Below are 19,421 nucleotides of genomic sequence, written 5' to 3'. Positions count from 1 at the left end.
GTGGGAGTTGGATGCTTTAGAGAAGCGGGGGTTTACTGGTTTCAGTTTATCCGAACACTGTATACTTACTTCGCATACGACGGGCTAGGCACGCCACGTTTTCTCTGTGGCCTGGACTGCATTATACATTGTGCTTCCAACAGGTGCGGACTGCACGCACTTGTCCCGTGCGCAATGTTCCGGACCGCAGATGTCGCGCTCGGCTGCACAGGGACGTGGATGACGCAAGTGGGACGGCACGCGTTGTGTGCGACTCTTGTCATGACTCTCGACGCTCGTTTCGGGATGGGAAACACCGGCCGGTTAAAACCGATACCGGTATTTTTAGTTCGAAGTAACCGGCGATTTCCGGTATTTTCTTTTGGTCTCGGTTATAACCAGTTCTTTTTTTTCATTTTTGACTACGAGTAGTAACGAGGTAAAAAACCGGCAGACCAGTTTGACACAGCAGCAGTGCTATTTCTTTTTGTTTTGAATTAAAACTTATTTAGAAACGAGTAGTGTGTATTCATAAAAATTTCCTCTGCTTCGAAATACTGGGTTATTAGAGAAATTGGAAAAAGTGATTAGCATTATTTTAATAACAATACCTCCAGTTAGAACCGAACAACAAAAACATTACATAAGAACTTGGTACAGCACTGCAGAGACAATACTGCACCTGTTGCCGTGTGGCGTGGCATGGGCCATGTGCAAGACATCTCCGCACCTGGTCTACATAGTAGTTTCTTCCTGTCGTCCTTCCCATAAGTTTTACTGCGGAATGGTACCATCCCTAGTTTGGAAGTATGGTATGAAGTGTGGTAACAATGAAGTACAATGCTCCACTTACGTTAAAAGATTAAAAACAGAAGGAGGCACAACAAATTTGCGATATCATATAAGGAAAAAACATCCACAACGTACTTGAAAGAGAAGGTAAATTTTGATTCACGTAGCCACAGTTTTATCGACGTGCAACAAATTCGGGATAATGACTGGCCTCTTAATTTTGTGGTTGCTTCATGGTGAAAAATTGACACCATCAAAAAGTGACGATGCAGGAAGGTTATCAATTTGTGGCCTTCCGCTTTCGATATTGCTGTGCCATCTCTTTCACCTTCACAACCTTTACTAGAGACAATGATACATATTTCTGCCACAGCCTCGGCTCCATATCGGTTATGATCTCCTTCCACTTTTGTTAGAATTTTTCAATCTTTAATCGAAGTCTACGTTCCTTACTGAAAGTATAAGCATGAAAAAAAAAAAAAAAAAAAAAAAAAATTATGGGTTATTTCAGAAACTGGTCAGATTGTGCAGTTTTAACAGTCAGGTTAAACTGGGTGCTAAAATAGGGTGTCCATTTGTCCCGTTTTTCCCGGGACAGTCCCGTTTTTTACCAAAATGTCCCGCTGTCCCGAAAGTTTTTTTGGGGACGGTCAAATGTCCTGTTTTTTTTATGATTCCGCTTGGCTAGAGTATTTTACGCTACTGGTTGTTTGATTTGCTATTAACTGCGCAATTATTTACGCTAGGACGCGTGTCATGACTTTCAGCATACTCCAAATATGTACCGAACTGTCAAAAATCGCAAGTGATTTTAAACGCACTGTAGGTTACGAATAACAACGAAAATTCTTCTCTTCTAAATCTATCCACTGAATACGTCCTTTCGGTCCAGAGATACTCTACACTTCTGATACTTGCTCTCTGTCTTTCGTCACCACACTGTTAATGTTTTGCACTGTGCAATTACTGTTTCATTGTGCCAAAACGAAAGTGTGATTTTAACAGCAATATAAAAAGCGAGTTTCCTTTTATCACTGGTAATGGAGAAACTATAGAATGTACGTTGTGCAGATCAAAATTTGCTGTTGATCGTGGTGGAAGGTCTGACATTGTGAATCACATTAAGACGAAGAAACATCGCATGAGTGATCAAACGAAAGGAGCAAAAAAATGCGTGAGTGACTACTACGTAAACTTAAAATCAGTAACAGAAATGGATAGGCAGCTGGCAGCACAAGTAGCTACGTTTGCATACCACAGTGCAATGCATAACCATAGTTTTAAGTCAATGGACTATATTACAGCAGTTGTTAAAAAAACTTTTCAATCCTAAATTTACATGTGGATACACAAAATGTAATGCAATCATTTCAGATGTCACTGCACCGTATGTAGCTCAGCAGGTTTTAAATGAGCTGAAAAGTGCTCGATTCATTTCTGTAACGATTAATACGTCGAATCATCTGGATTTGAAGTTGGTTCCTGTCCTTATCAGGTATTTTCACTCTGAAAATGGCATCGAGGTGAAAGTGCTCGAATTGGTTAATTTAGCTGGAGAAACTTCAGATTTACTTCAGAACTATGTGCTGGAGGTTCCAAAGAAATATGATCTTGAGGGAAAAGTGATTACAGTTTCTGCAGACAACACTAACACCAATTTTAGTGGTAAGCAGAGGAAAGGAAGAAACAATTTGTTCTATAAACTGCAACAGAACACAGTGAATAATATAGTCTAGTACGTGTGGTGCACAATTACTTACAAACTGGCTCAGATTGCCTACCCATCGACTGCCAATTAATTGTAAACAAAATCTACCAGCATTTCCACATATATACAGTACGGGTTGAATCTCTGAAGTCATTCTGTAAGTTTACTGAAATTGAATGCAAGACTGTACTTGGGCACAGCAAGACAAGGTGGCTATCTCTGCTACCAAAGAATTGTAGAGATATTTCCTGCTTTGAAATCATATTTCATTTCCCTTGATAAGTGTCCTGTTATCCTTAAACAATTCTTTGATAACCCTGTGTCTATTGTTCTTCTACATTTTCTTGTTAGTCAGCTAAAACCTTTCTCCACAACAAGAAATCACAATAGTGGAAGTTTATCAAGAAATAAACAAAATATTGGGCAAATTACAGTGCAGAACATCTGAAAGATTTCTCACATCCTTTGTATATGAGACTTTAAGAAAGCTGGAAGAAGAGGGTGAAATTACTGTAGAACAATTTCAAAATGGTCCAAATGGCTCTGAGCACTATGGGACTTAACATCTCTGGTCATCAGTCCCCTAGAACTTAGAACTACTTAAACCTAACTAACCTAAGGACATCACACACATCCATGCCCGAGGCAGGATTCGAACCTGCGACCGTAGCAGTCGCGCGGTTCCGGACTGAGCGCCTGAACAATTTCGCTGACATCTTCTATGACTCTTGCATTGAATACATTAAAGAATGGTTTTACCATTTCTCACACCTTTTAAAGCATTTGACTGAGTTAATACTGAAAAGGAGCAGCTATAGTGGAAGGATATTCAGGACTGTTGTGTTTTTGTTAAAAGTATTGTACCAAATTTTCCTGTTGATGAAGACGAACTGTTCGATGAATTTTCATGTGCACATAACTTCATAAAAAGTGAAGAAGGAGACAAAGAAAGTGTTAGTGCAACGTGGTGTAAAATATTTGCTTATTTCAAAAGTAAAAACATTAACATGAAAAACATGATTCATTTGGTGGAGTTTTGTCTGGCAATTCCTGGGTCAAATGCTGCTGTGGAACGTGTGTTTTCGTTAGTGAACTCTTTGTGGTCAGATGAAAAAAACGGAATGAAAGTTGAAACAGTGAGTGCCTTGCTCATTGTCAAAACACACTTTAATGGTGTATCGTGTATTGACTTTTATGATACAATTTCAAACGAAAATGCACTTCTTGATAAAGCACATAAAAGTGAAAAGTACGGTGATAATGTGGCATAATAATTGTAAGAAGTGATTGGGGATCATCTGAGTGCACGTTGTAAAGGTAAACTTGTATGTGTATTAAATTTTGTCAATACAGAATTTATGTCCCTTTTTTTCTTCATTGTCACAGGATTTTCTTTAATTTATTTGAAATGTCCCCTTTTTCAATGAAAATGAAATGGATACCGTATGCTAAAATAACCGGTGTAACTGAAAACCGCTTATTTCAGAGACAACCACCATCCCTGCTCTGGGTGGCTGTATCCATCGTGGCAGAGAGAACTCTTTATTTTAAGTGTTGCATTGATACACTCCTGGAAATTGAAATAAGAACACCGTGAATTCATTGTCCCAGGAAGGGGAAACTTTATTGACACATTCCTGGGGTCAGATACATCACATGATCACACTGACAGAACCACAGGCACATAGACACAGGCAACAGAGCATGCACAATGTCGGCACTAGTACAGTGTATATCCACCTTTCGCAGCAATGCAGGCTGCTATTCTCCCATGGAGACGATCGTAGAGATGCTGGATGTGGTCCTGTGGAACGGCTTGCCATGCCATTTCCACCTGGCTCCTCAGTTGGACCAGCGTTCGTGCTGGACGTGCAGACCGCGTGAGATGACGGTTCATCCAGTCCCAAACATGCTCAATGGGGGACAGATCCGGAGATCTTGCTGGCCAGGGTAGTTGACTTACACCTTCTAGAGCACGTTGGGTGGCACGGGATACATGCGGACGTGCATTGTCCTGTTGGAACAGCAAGTTCCCTTGCCGGTCTAGGAATGGTAGAACGATGGGTTCGATGACGGTTTGGATGTACCGTGCACTATTCAGTGTCCCCTCGACGATCACCAGTGGTGTACGGCCAGTGTAGGAGATCGCTCCCCACACCATGATGCCGGGTGTTGGCCCTGTGTGCCTCGGTCGTATGCAGTCCTGATTGTGGCGCTCACCTGCACGGCGCCAAACACGCATACGACCATCATTGGCACCAAGGCAGAAGCGACTCTCATCGCTGAAGACGACACGTCTCCATTCGTCCCTCCATTCATGCCTGTCGCGACACCACTGGAGGCGGGCTGCACGATGTTGGGGCGTGAGCGGAAGACGGCCTAACGGTATGCGGGACTGTAGCCCAGCTTCATGGAGACGGTTGCGAATGGTCCTCGCCGATACCCCAGGAGCAACAGTGTCCCTAATTTGCTGGGAAGTGGCGGTGCGGTCCCCTACGGCACTGCGTAGGATCCTACGGTCTTGGCGTGCATCCGTGCGTCGCGGCGGTCCGGTCCCAGGTCGACGGGCACGTGCACCTTCCGCCGACCACTGGCGACAACATCGATGTACTGTGGAGACCTCACGCCCCACGTGTTTAGCAATTCGGAGGTACGTCCACCCGGCCTCCCGCATGCCCACTATACGCCCTCGCTCAGAGTCCGTCAACTGCACATACGGTTCACGTCCACGCTGTCGCGGCATGCTACCAGTGTTAAAGACTGCGATGGAGCTCCGTATGCCACGGCAAACTGGCTGACACTGACGGCGGCGGTGCACAAATGCTGCGCAGCTAGCGCCATTCGACGGCCAACACCGCGGTTCCTGGTGTGTCCGCTGTGCCGTGCGTGTGATCATTGCTTGTACAGCCCTCTCGCAGTGTCCGGAGCAAGTATGGTGGGTCTGACACACCGGTGTGAATGTGTTCTTTTTTCCATTTCCAGGAGTGTATAAACCGCCACCTAGAATTCAAACGCTGTTCGCCGTATTCTACAATCTTATTTGACATGCACTGGTGGATAAATGCCTCCTGTAGACTTTACCAAGCATTACAGTCCTGATTGGTATGTGTCCATGCTACTCTTGCACATGATCTTCTGTTATCTACTTAACTTACATAAGATATCAAATGTTCAAATGTGTGTAAATTCCTAAGGGACCAAACTGCTTAAGTCATCGGTCCCTAGACTTACACACTACTTAAAGTAACTTAAACTAAGCTATTCTAAGAACAACACACACACACATGCCTGGAGGAGGACTCGAACCTCCGGCGGGGGGGGGGGGGGGGGGGGGGGGGGGGCCGCGCAGTCCGTGACACGACGCCTCAAACCACGCGGCCACTCCGCGCGGCATAAGATATCGTTCGGTCCCTTTTTAACTAGCAGCCATTCGAATGGCTGTTGTCCCATCAATATCCAGTTCTACATCTGCGTTTACTCCGCAAGCCACCTTAAGGAGTTTGACGGACGGTACTTTGTGTAACGCCATACTTTGTGTGACGCTGTTACCCTCCCCCTCCCCCTCAGCCCCCCAGATGAATTTAAATTAATGTTGTAGTTAAATCCCGTCGGTTAATAATTGTTGCTGTGAGACTTAATACTTACAGCAGCTTAGATAATACAGAAGATATTGATATGAAATGACACAGCACTGAACCATCTAACTCGAAAGCATCTGGAGTAGATGACATTCCATCAAAATTATCGGGATTCTTGGGAAAAAATACCAGGACAAACTTTTTCCATCAAGTATGCAATTTGTATCATGTAGGCGAAATACCCTCACACTTCAAGAAGAACGTTATAATTCCAATTTCGAAGGTGGCGATTGAGAACAGATGAGAATATTACCGAGCAAAATACCGAGATTAATTATTTACAGAAGAATGTAAAAGCCATTAGAAGACGGGATCAGGGAAGATCAGTTTGCATTGCGGAGAAATACGATAAAACATGACGCAATACTGAACCTATCTTAGAAAACAGGTTGAGGAATGGGAAACTAATGTTTCCAACGTATGTAAGTTTTAAGAAAACATTTGGCAATGTGAACTGGAAGAGACACTGAAATTCTGAAGGTAGCAGGGGTAAAATACAGGGGAAAAAACGTTATTAACAACTTGTATAAATTCAGACTTTAGTCGAAGGGTAGCAGTGATTGAGAAATGAGTAGAATGTGTTACAATATATTGCCGATGTTATTCAATCTGTGCACTGAGCAACCATTAAAGGATATTATGGAGAAATTTTGAAAGGAAATTTAAGCTCAGAGAAAAGAAACACGAGGTTTGCCGAAGACATTGTTATTCTACTAATAATGGCAAAAGAAACATGGAAGAGCAGGTGAACGGAATCGATAGTGTCATAAAGGAAGGTTATGAGATAAACATAAACAAAAGTGGATGAAGGGAAGTGGAATTTAGTCGAATTAAATCAATCGATTCTGAGAGAGCTAGATTAGGAGACGGGACACTAAAAGTTGTGGATGAGTTTAGTTATTTAGGCAACCAAATAAGTGAAGGCTGCCAAGATAGAGAGGATAGAAAATGCAGATTGGCAAGGCAGGAAAAACATTGCTGAAAAAGAGAAACTAGTTAAAATTCAGTACAAATTTAAGTATTAAAAAGTCTTTTCGAAAAGTGCTTTTTGGACTGTACCCTTGGACAGAATCGAAACGTGTACTATAAACAGTTCAGACAACAAGAAAAAGTTTTTGAAATGCGGTGCTTCAGAAGCATAGCGAAGAGTATGAACGATAGATAGGTTAATGAGGATGCACTGAATCGATTTGGGAAGAAAAGAAAATGATGTGATTAAACGTAGGTGTCGTTTCATGGGACACATCCCGATGCTTCAAGGAATCGTAGTTTTGGTAATGGAGGGAGGTGTGGGGAAGAATGGAGGGTAAGAACAGGTGAGGAAGACCAAACTTTGAATATAGTGAGCGGCCCCAAATAGATGCATGTTACAGTAGCATTCTCTTCGCCTGTACTAAAAATTTTCTGTTGTATGGTGCACGTACTCCAGTACCAGTCTTCCCCTACAGTTTTTGCCCACTACGACCCTTTCTGGTACCATGAATATTTTCCTTACGTCGTCGATTCTACAGCGAACGTCCTTATTTCTTATCTTATTGGACACTACATTTTAATCACCCTTCTATAAAAGCACAGTTCAAACGAATCGACTGTCATTCTCAAATGAAAATATGATTGTGTCATAAAAATTGACAAAGGTAAAAGTTCCTCAGTAAAAGATTTGGAATGAGCTTTTCCGACAGTAAGAACACCTCGGGCATTCGGATGGTGCGATAAAAAATCGGGGAGCAACTAGCATCTCTGCTAACGGCAGGTCGGTTTCGTTGAGGGACGCTACTTGTGAAGTCGAGGTGGTGCATAAAAATGAGATGTAGACGGGAACGAGTCTATAAAAATACGTTTTACTCTTGGAAATTTCCACGCAGGATGTACTAACTTTCTGCAAAATTCTGAACAGTGGAAGATAGGTGGCAGTGGACTGATTATTTATCGAATTGTAACATATAGAATATCTGCAGTGAACGCCATTTCACTTGTTTATCAGACGATAAGATGCGTTATGCAAATTATCGATGGAATTAACATAACAACTGTAGCAAGCAACGAATTGCCGTAGCGAGCAACAAATTGCTAAGAAAAGATGATGCCGTACAACAATGTAGAGCTTTGCGGATGTCTGCAACAAGTTGTTTTTATCAGGTAATACTACACTGTCTTGGCGACTTTCGTAAGGCAGGCAACGCCAGTTTAGAGCAGTTCAGAGCTCATTCTGCATGTCTGACAGCCTGGAGGCTCCGCTGGTATGAAACAATCAGGAACTAACAGAAGACAATTGAAAATTGCGAGGTGCTGCATAGAAATTCCACGCCAAGCTCTGCTTGATGGACATCTTACTGATATTCTGGTTTCCCACCATCTGAAGTGTACTTCAGATTGACAAGACCATCCATCAGATGCATTTTGTTCGTTGACAAATAAATATCAGCGATTATATTGTAATCATTACGAATAGATATCGCTATTCGATCTTTTGATTATTGCACACTGATAGGCAGTTTCTCCTAATGAAGTCATATTCCAGACAATACTGTCAGCGTTTTGTGTTACTTTTTACATGTTCTGATAACTACTGCTTCTCCCATCGTGCTATCAGAGGCAGGAATCGACTCTGTACTGCACACAGTTGGTGGGTTCATTGAAATGCGAGCTTTCACCACTTTTCACTATCTTGATTTGAAACTTTATACTGTTCGCCATTTCAGGATAGCGCCAACGAAAGTATTCTTAAGAAAAAATTTTTTAAGTTTGTAATTATCAAAAGAAAAAATATGTTATCTCGTTATAATGTTTACACCATATCCGCTTGTGATAATGGAAAATAAGAAAGAGTTAATCACCTTTGACAAATGAGCTTCTCAGTTCGAAGAAAAAAGCAATTACAACAGCTGCTGAAGCGTAGGGACGTCATAAATAAATCTCCTAGATCTTAATTTATGGTCTTCAAATTGCAGCTGGTGAATCTGAGCATTATTTGTAACTACATTTTAGCTCCGACCTATAGTTAAAGAAAAGCTAAAATAAAATCCTTGGACTGTTCGTTGCGTCAGCTCAGTGGCTGCCTGCCCCGCGTCTTTGATATGCGCATTGGAGACGCCCAAGAAACAGCACAGCCGTAGAACGTTTTCTTTCTGATGCTAGCTGGATAATTTCCCACATTATCTAAAATTATCGAACTTGCGCTGTGAGTCGTAAAAAATGATATTAGCGAATGGCATTGTTGGCCGGAGGGTCCCATCCGGTTCAAGTCTTATTTCAGCCGACGCCACATTAGGCAACTTGCGCGCCGGTGATGAGGATAAAATGATGATGAGGACAACACAACATGCAGAAAATCTCCAACCCAACCGGGAATCAAACCCGGGCCCGCTTCCATGGGAGGCGAGCACCTTACAACCTACCTAAGCAGGCGGACTTTTGAGTCGTATCTTGAGGTCAAAGTCATTACATAAGGTTTCCTTGCACAGTTTACTTTTCTGATTTGAAGTTATATTTTATTCGTTGCTTATGAAATTTCTTTGTGGACGTTTGCATTTTGCTATGTTGTCTTTTCATTTGTCATATTCGTAAAGAATGAATCCACTTCAGCTGTAATGAGGATTTCTTTAACTGCACGGCCAGTTTCAGACCATTAGAGTTCCATCTTCAGGTGCTAACAACTGCAAAGGCAAGAGGGAGATGCTACACTACTGGCCATTAAAATTGCTACACCAAGAAGAAATGCAGATGATGAACGGGTATTCATTGGACAAATGTATTATTCTAGAACTGACATGTGATTACATTTTCACGCAATTTGGGTGCATAGATCCTGAGAAATCAGCACGCAGAACAACTACCTCTGGCCGTAATAACGGCCTTGATACGCCTGGGCATTGAGTCAAACAGAGCTTGGATGGCGTGTACAGGTACAGCTGCCCATGCAGCTTCAACACCATACCACAGTTCATCAAGAGTAGTGATTGGCGTATTGTGACGAGCCAGTTGCTCGGCCACGATTGACCAGACGTTTTCAGTTGGTGAGAGATCTGGAGTATGTGCTGGCCAGGGCAGCAGTCGAACATTTTCTGTATCCAGAAAGGCCTGTACAGGACCTGCAACACGCGGTCGTGCATTATCCTGCTGAAACGTAGGGTTTCGCAGGTATCGAATGAAGGGTAGAGCCGCGGGTCTTAACACATCTGAAATGTAACGTCCACTGTTCAAAGTGCCGTCAATGCGAACAAGAGGTGACCGAGACGTGTAACCAATGGCACCCCATACCATCATGCCGGGTGATACGCCAGTATGGCGATGGCGAACACGCTTCCAATGTGCGTTCCCCGCGATGTCCCCAAACACGGATGCGACCATCATGACGCTGTAAACAGAACCCGGATTCATCCGAAAAAATGACGTTTCGCCATTCGTGCACCCAGTTTCGCCGTTGAGTACACCATCGCATGCGCTCCTGTCTTTGATGCAGCGTGAAGGGTAACCGCAGCCACGTGCAGATGGTTGTCTTGCAAACGTCCCCATCTGTTGACTCAGGGATCGAGACGTGGCTGCACGATCCGTTACAGCCATGTGGATAAGATGCCTGTCATCTCGACTGCTAGTAATACGAGGCCGTTGGGATCCAGCACGGCGTTCCGTATTACCCTCATGAACCCACCGATTCCATATTCTGCCAACAGTCATTGGATCTCGACCAACGCGAGCAGCAATGTCGCGATACGATTAACCGCAATCGCGAAAGGCTACAATCCGACCTTTATGGAAGTCGGAAACGTGATGGTACGCATTTCTCCTCCTTACACGACGCATCACAACAACGTTTCACCAGGAAATGCCGGTTAACTGCTGTTTGTGTATGAGAAATCGGTTGGAAACCTTCTTCATGTCAGCACGTTGTAGGTGTCGCCACCGATGTCAACCTTGTGTGAATGCTCTGAAAAGTTAATCGTTTGGATATCACAGCATCTTCTTCCTGTCGGTTAAATTTCGCGTCTGTAGCACGTAATCTCCGTGGTGTAGCAATTTTAATGGCCAGTAGTGTTGTTATGAAAAGCATGTAAGGAGTAATGAAATCCACAGAAGCCGGCCGCGGTGGTCTCGCGGTTAAGGCTCTCAGTCCGGAACCGCGCGACTGCTACGGTCGCAGGTTCGAATCCTGCCTCGGGCATGGATGTATGTGATGTCCTTAGGTTAGTTAGGTTTAAGTAGTTCTAAGTTCTAGGGGACTGATGACCACAGAAGTTACGTCCCATAGTGCTCAGAGCCGTTTGAACCATTTTGAATCCGCAGAAAGCTGCCATACTCACTTGATTAAAAATAATCGTACATGCATGGCAGTCGGGCCACTCTATGTTGAAAGCCAGGCTTTCATTACAGCTGATGCGGACCCTTACTTTATGAGTACATATGTTACTCAGCTGCGTATGTCCTCCATATGAGAACTTTTCATTTGTGTTAATGTGTGTTAGAGGCGGTGCCAATAAAAAGATTCTTAAGATAAAACGTTTTTAAGGACATAATATCAAAAAATGTTGTTTACTTAACATGTTAATAGCGTTTGGTGATGCTAAAAAAGCGTATTACTTCCGGTGATTGAGCCTCTTTTCTTGAAGAATACATAAGGCAGAAAAAACAGAAATAACTGTGATAGCTACTGAACAGCAGGACCACCAGATAACTGCCTCTGCTCTTTATTTATGCTGTCTGAGTTCCAGTCGATGCATCCAGGTATTATTTGTAACTACACTTTAGACCGAATCGTAGTTACAGGAATGTGAATAAAAGTCATAGGGCTATACTTTACGTATTTTGATGGCGACCAGTACCACCCCGTTTACCAAGTGCAGTTTTTCAAATCGCTAGCCAGGTCAATACATTGGCTGAGACAACGTGTTCTTCCTGTCGCAAGTCTAATGGAGAATTGCCAACACTGGAGAGCACGTGCGGCTTCGTTTACTTCCTGGTGTGATTCAGAATTGTCCTGCTAAATTCACTTGATATTTTCTTGTCATTCACGATACTTAATTTAAATGATTCTCACTTAAGATGTACATTGGAGCGTCAACTTTATTATTTGATTTCAGCAGATCATTCCATGCAGACTCTACAACTGATCATATACCTTATTTCGTTGCCAGCGATGTGGAAGCCGTAGGATACTCTTAGCAGCGCCAGATGTGTTGATAGCTCGAGCGGCGCGATCTATTGCCCGACGAATTTGAAGCAGTTCTGAAGCGAATGCCGTGAAGTGTTTCCTTTAGTTTAGAAATCGAGTTGAACTCATGAGGGCCTAACTCGGGGGAGCGCAGTACGTGGTTTAGCACTTAGCAGCCCCATCAGTCAAACAAATCAGTAACAGCTTGCACTGTACGTGCCTGAGCATTGTCCTGCAAAATGATAGTCAGGTGTGCAGAAGGTGTCATCACTTCTGTATCTACGCTGTTCATTTTTGGAACACAACCTACGACTTAATAAAATCTATTAAGTATGGTGGAATCATGTAGACTTTAACATATAAAGCAATCATATATAATTCGACCCTTGCCTTGAAATTACATGTTGGGGGCGTCTCCCTGCCCAAAAAAACACTTCCTCCCAGGCAGTACTAAGAAGAAGTCAAAAGATCACTGTCTATAACTACACCGGCGATAGGGACAGGAAATCCGAACGCGGGAGGCCACAAGGCAGAAAAAATGTAATCTAAAACAATAATCCCTGCCCAGAAATACACTTCCTACCGGGCAGTACTAATAAGAAGCGGAAAAGATCACTGTCTATAAATACACCGGCGACAGGGACAGGAAACCCGAACGTAGGTGGCCACAAGGCAGAAAAGACGCTGGTTGCACAAACCAAAATTCTTCAGTTAACATCTAAACCTTTAACCAACTTAACTTGCAGGTTATCAGAGAAACAGCAGGTGAGCTCCGATGCAAAGGTTCCTCACATCCGACCGTGTCCACGTCGCCAGCGTACCCAACTGGGTACAGTCACGCAGCCACGCGCTCTGTCACCGGAGCCCTCGTCTTCTCTGCACCCACGGCGGCGAAATACCATTCCTCAGGTTAGGCGAGTTACTAGTCTATCATTCCCGCCTCCAGACGGAAAATTTAAAGACATCCATTGCCGCTCCCACCAAGTAGTGACTCGGAACCACAGCCGTGGCCCCCGGGTGTTCACAGCAAGAGCTTACACCCTTCTCCCGTCAACTCGTCCCACGCGTCTCGCACCGCCAGACCGCCAGACCACGCGGCTTCTCGGAACAACAGCCAACCCTCCACCGCCACGCCACGCCGCGGTCTCATCGTACGACATTCTCTAATTCCCGATTTTAAAAACCGACCGACCGACTCGTCACCGCTAGGCAACCAACCGGCCATCCACCCAAAGGATCTTATTCCCTCACACAAGGCTAACAGGAAGCAACGACTCGAAGATCGATATGACCAGACACGCCGCCAGAGGGGAATCTCAACAGAATCGTACGCAGCATAACGATAAATATGACAGAATCAATTAACGATGGAATAGAAGGACTCAGAACAATCTTAACAGCGCGATATATGTTGAGAGCCGACACACGGCTCAATCGCGTTAGTGATCTTGGCCACCTTAAGCCTGCTGCTGACCAAGCGCAAGTTATTCAACAACTGCAGAGTCAGGCTGCTAAATTTCAAAGGGGTTGCAAATTAGCTTGCTTTAGATCATGTAGCAAGTTCGAGTGGGGACCATGTTTCTGACAACCAAGTTGGTTTCAACAATACTGGTCAGTTGCTTACTTCGCCTCAGGGTTTTGCTATTAGTTCAAATGGTGCAAATAGCTCTAAGCACTATGGGACTTAACATCTGAGGTCATCAGTCCTCTAGACTTAGAACTTCTTAAACCTAACTAACCTAAGGACGGCACACACATCCATGTCCGAGGCAGGATTCGAACCTCCGACCGTAGCAGCAGCGCGGTTCCAGACTGAAGCGCCTAGAACCGCTCGGCCACAGCGGCCGGCCTGCTATGAGTAATTTCAGCAAATTACCACATCCTATGGGAATTTTTATGGAGGGAAATTGGTAAGTTGTCTATTGACTCCGTGAGTGACGTTGAAGCGGTTATATGGCTTTCTGTTAGATTTGAGCGTCTTGCTGACGTGTTGAATTTGATTCATGATCAAGGTCTTCAGTTATTGTACCCGTTAACTAGTGGTCCACTGAGTCAAATGTTTGCTGATATTTTGCGCATGAGGAAGAGGTTGAAGGAGTAACGTCAACGGGCGATCAGTTTCAAACTGTCACTCCGGCTGAACAATGAGTTGAAATTTATTGGCAGATGCAATCAAGTAATTAGCCCTTGAGTAAATGTACTGAGCGGATCCGAATCGCTGTTTTGGCCTTAGAATGGCAAGTTGCTGAAGGTCAAATTGTCGATAACATATTGGAAGGGATGATCTCATATCACCTTTGCTAGTAAACCCTCCACCTCTGACCAATTAACTGCTTTGGTTTCCAGCATTGAAGGACTTAGTTACGCTGATAATCAACGGGTTCAATCATCTTATGGTTGATTAGGAGCTAGTGGCTGTTTGGTGTGACAACCATCTAAAGTCTGCTTTCGTTGCCCGCAGATGGGACATTTTGTTCTTCATCAAAAGGGGGAAACTGACAGTTGGCGGTGTCGGTAGTCGAGAAAGTAGTGTATACTTTCCTTTCCTAGGCGTTGTCATCGAACTGGTGGCTTAGTGGGTTAGCCCTTACCCTTTGTGTGTTCAGTTGAATCATGAACCAGTTTGCGCCCTTGTTGAGTATGGGAGCTCAGTATCACTGCTGAACTATCATTGGTGCCCGGAGTATCGAACTTTATCAAAGTTCACACGCCCACGAATTTCTTCTCGCAAGCGTCGATCTGTTAGCGGCCATCATCTGCTTTTAGTCGGTAAGTTAGTGGTTAGAGTGTTGCGAAATTTTCCCGGCTGGTAAAGTTGTTAGTGTTTAAGAATTTGTCTCTCAATTTGATTCTATGTTTGGATTTTACATCCCGCGCGGGATCGTCAACAATGTGCTATTTATTTTAAATCTTGTCCTGGGGAACGAATCGGTTTGTCATTGTGTAATATCTCATTGCCAGTGTGTTTTGTTTTGCCTGATACTGGGTATTATGAACTGAATCATTGGCGCCACGACAAAGGGATCAATGGATCAATTACCACGAGTGCTCGTTGAGTTTCCGGTAGTCCTCATGAATAGGCTTGGCATAACTAACAAGATCCAGTACAAAATCAGGTTGACTGACAACGTCCCGGTTCGTCAATCGCACTACAGGTTATTCGCCTCAAAGATGAAGAGCCTGCGTGCCCTGATAGTACGTTGCATGAAGGGGTCATGAGACCTTCTATCTCCCCTTACATGTCATCTATGTTCTTGGTTCCTAAGAGTAGTAAGGGGGTGTTCCAACTGGTAGTTGATTACAAGTTGGTGAACGAAAGAGTTATCTTGGAATGTATGCTTTTACCAGACATTCATCATTGTTTCACATGGTTCTCTGGAGCAAAATATTTACCATTTTGGATTTGAACCAAGCCTAATATTAAATTCCATGGTCAGAGGATTTAATAGCACATTGCCATCTTCTGTACTGATTGGAATCTCTTCCTGTTTAGCAGAGTTTCGTTTGGTCTGTCGACAGGGGCATCTGCTTTGTCTAGGTTTTGACCAGGTGCTCAGCGACTTAAAATATGTAGAACTGGTTGTACTCATATTGGCTCTCCAGTCGGAATATCTCATCACTTGGACACAATATTTCAGTGGTTCACCTGACCGCCATCTTCACATGAGTGGGCCGTCAAACTATATTTATTGTGATTTCATTCCCTGCCGCATATGGGCAGGGGGGGTGGGGGGTTTGGCAGGGGCACAATCCGCCGCTCTTCAGACGAGTGATACTAACAAGAGGAAGACGGGACATATAAAAGGCAATAAAGGGGGACATGTGAACATCATAAGGGGAGACATTGGAGGTTAAGATATACTAGTACGCGAAGACTGTGATGTGGGACAACTAGAAAAAGGTGCACATAAAGTTAAAAAAAAACACAATGGGCAATGTGCAAAACATGTAAAAAAACCACTGCAGTCACACCCACAAGTTAAAAATTGGCCACAGAATTAAAACACTCCAGGAGACGGAGCACACATAATGAAGAGTAAACCTGCCAGGAGGGACATGCCGTTGGAGGGGAGGCCTGAGAGGAGGGAAAAGAGGAGACAGGAGGGGGCAGGGGGGAGGGGGCTGGAGAGTGTGGGAGGAAAAAGCAAAGGCAGTCAGGGGCGCACCAAGGGGCAGGAGACGGGCAGGGTGGGAGATGGAGAGGGAAGGTAAGTCAGGAGGGAGTGCAAAGATGCAGAAGGGGTGCACTGAAAAGGGAGTGGTGCGGGAGGGAGGGAAACACCGCTCAGGGGAAGGGAAAGTAGGGGAGAGGGAGCCTTGAGGAGGGGGGGAAGGGGAAGGTGGGGTAAATCAAACACCCTGGCAGCGGCTCCTTTATACACCAACCGTGGGTCCATCATGTGAACACGCACAAAACTGCCATCTAGTGACAGGCACAACAACGCACCGGTGATGAAAGCTCGCAGCAATGATAAATCGATATCACACACTACTGGCAGTTTTTGAAGACCAAAACAAGGACCGTGTTTTCTTAATGTCAAACATAACACGATTCCAACTCTTATTTAAAGGATTCCTCTTATCACTGTTTATAATACTGTCAGATAGCCATACTTCAGTGGCTTCTTTCACTACACAGTCCCACTCATGCGATGCGGGAGCAACCACTTGTGTCTCATTGAATAACATTTTATGTTCTTCAGTAAGACAATGTTCCATCACAGCAGATTTTTCTGGCTAAAATAAACACGTGTGGCGATGATGCTCCACGGAACGATTCTGGACCATACGAATCGTATGTCCAATACAGACTTTCTCGCAATGGCAGGGAATCTTGTAGACCTCGGGCTTTCTCAAACCCAAATCATCCTACGCTGAGCCCAGCAGAGCTCTGGTCTTAGCTGGTGGACAGAATACAATATCAAACTTCTTTAAAATTCTTACTATTTTTGAAGATACGCTCCCCGCAAAAGGTAGGAATGCCACCAATATGCTTGTATCTTCTGTTGGTTCCTGCGAAGGTCTGCAGAGCATGACGGATCTGATTGTCAATAACCATTCTGCTTGAACACAGCTTTTAGATGATCCAGTTCGTGTGTCAAACTATCTACATCTGAGATTACGTAAGCTCTTTTTACCAATGTACGTAGGACCCCGATGCGTTGGTATGATGGATGACAATTTGATGCATGATGATACCAGTCCATAAGCGTGGACTTACAATAAACACTATGTTCTAATGTCCCATAGTCCCTCCCGTACACCAAGACATCTAAAAATGGAAGTTTTCCATCCTTTTAAACTTCCATCACGAACTTAATATTGGGATGCAGACAGTTAAAATCATCTAGGAAACGATCCAGTGTATCGCTCCCATGAGGCCTTACCATAAAAATATCGTCGACATATCTCCAGAAACAAGTTGGTTTTAAGAACGCCACCTTCATGCCATGTCCTCAAAATCTTCCACAAACAAACTTGCGACTATGGGGGGTAATGGACTCCCCATAGCCACTCTGTCAATTTGTTCAAAGTATTTGTCATTAACTTCATTCACATACTTGCGATGGTAACAGGTACATGCTAGTGGTAGTGGACGCCTTCTCACACTTCTGTTGGTTAATCCATAGTCCTGGGGTTAAGGCTGTTATTACTGTACGACATCTCTCGGAGATAATTTCCGTCTTTCGCCCGCCGAAGTGTTTGGTTCAAATAGCTTTGAGCACTATGGGACTCAACTGCTGAGGTCATAAGTCCCCTAGAACTTAGAGCCACTTAAACCTAACTAACCCAAGGACATCACACACATCCATGGCCGAGGCAGGATTCGAACCTGCGACCGTAGCGGTCGCGCGGTTCCAGACTGTAGCGCCTAGAACCGCTCGGCCACTCCGGCCGGCCGAAGTGTTTGGTCAGCGATAATGCCCCAGCTTTTGAATCTAAGGGCTTTAGGAGATTTTTGACCAGGTTATCTGTCGCATCACAGCTATCCCCTATCATCTTCAACCATCTTTTGTGGAAAGTGTCAACCAAAACTTGAAAGGGGCTCTTATTGTCTTCCATAGTAATTTGCAGAGTAAATGGGACCAGTCCATGGGGTGGCCTAATTTTGCCTTTAATATGGCCCAACATGAGTCGCTGAAGGCTGCCTCTGCTTCTCCTGTGTTGGGCTATCAAGTTAATTCATCGTTGGCCAACTTCTGGTCAGTCAGCGATTTGCTTGATGATTGGACTGACGCTAAGGAGCTGAAGGAGAATTAGAGGAAGGCGCGTCGAAATACTCAGTGGGCCCATCAGAGGTTGGCCAATCGTTACAATCGTGGCCATAGAGAATTTAGGACCAAAGTAGGTGATCAAGTTTACGTGCACAACCCCAATGTTAACCAGAAAGTGGGGAAGGGCTGTCTGTTCTAGTAAGTTAGTACCCCAGTTTTCGGGTCCCTTTGAGATCGCCCGAGTATTGGATTCAGTCAACTTGCTTGTGTACGTTGTTCAATCGGGTAACCTGTCCAGGGTTTACATCTCCCAGGTTAAGGAGAACTAGCCTCCTCCCTGAACGCTCAGCACCTCAAAAAGGAGAGGCGTTTTCTATGGGTCTGGTGGGGGAGGTTCAGTCGTGTGGCTCAGCTTCCTTCGAATTCCTGGCGTCTGTCTGTCCTTTGTTTTCTTCCGAGAAGTTCTTGTTCTGGTGGAGGCGCTCGCCTCGCAGTGGCAGCTCGATTTCAACGACAGAGGCCGCGAGAGGACGCGATAGGAATATCGGCGGACGGAGTGATCAAAGGACTATTGTTTCTTTCTTTCCTCAAGACCAAAGTGTAATTTCTAGGACCTGGACGCGATTTCAGACAACAGGAACCGTTAAAAGAAGGCAAGGCCAAGGTCGTCCACGGGTAACATCAGCAAGAGATGACCGTTATCTCCGGTTAACAGCCCTTCGAGACAGGAGGCTGAATGCAACTCAGCTGCAACGCACTCTCCAGGCAGCAAAAGGACTCGCAATATCAACAGAAACAGTCCGAAATCGCCTTCGGGAATGTGGCCTCTGCTCATGGAGGCCTATGGTGTGTGTCCCTTTAAAACCACGACACCGTTTACCCCGGAGAAACTGGGCGGAGGAACATCAGAACTGGAGTCGTAACGCATGGCGCCGGGTGCT

The sequence above is a fragment of the Schistocerca serialis genome, chromosome 4 (genome assembly GCF_023864345.2).
Source record: "Schistocerca serialis cubense isolate TAMUIC-IGC-003099 chromosome 4, iqSchSeri2.2, whole genome shotgun sequence".
NCBI lineage: Eukaryota > Metazoa > Arthropoda > Insecta > Orthoptera > Acrididae > Schistocerca > Schistocerca serialis.
Note: the sequence above shows the minus strand (reverse complement) of the source record.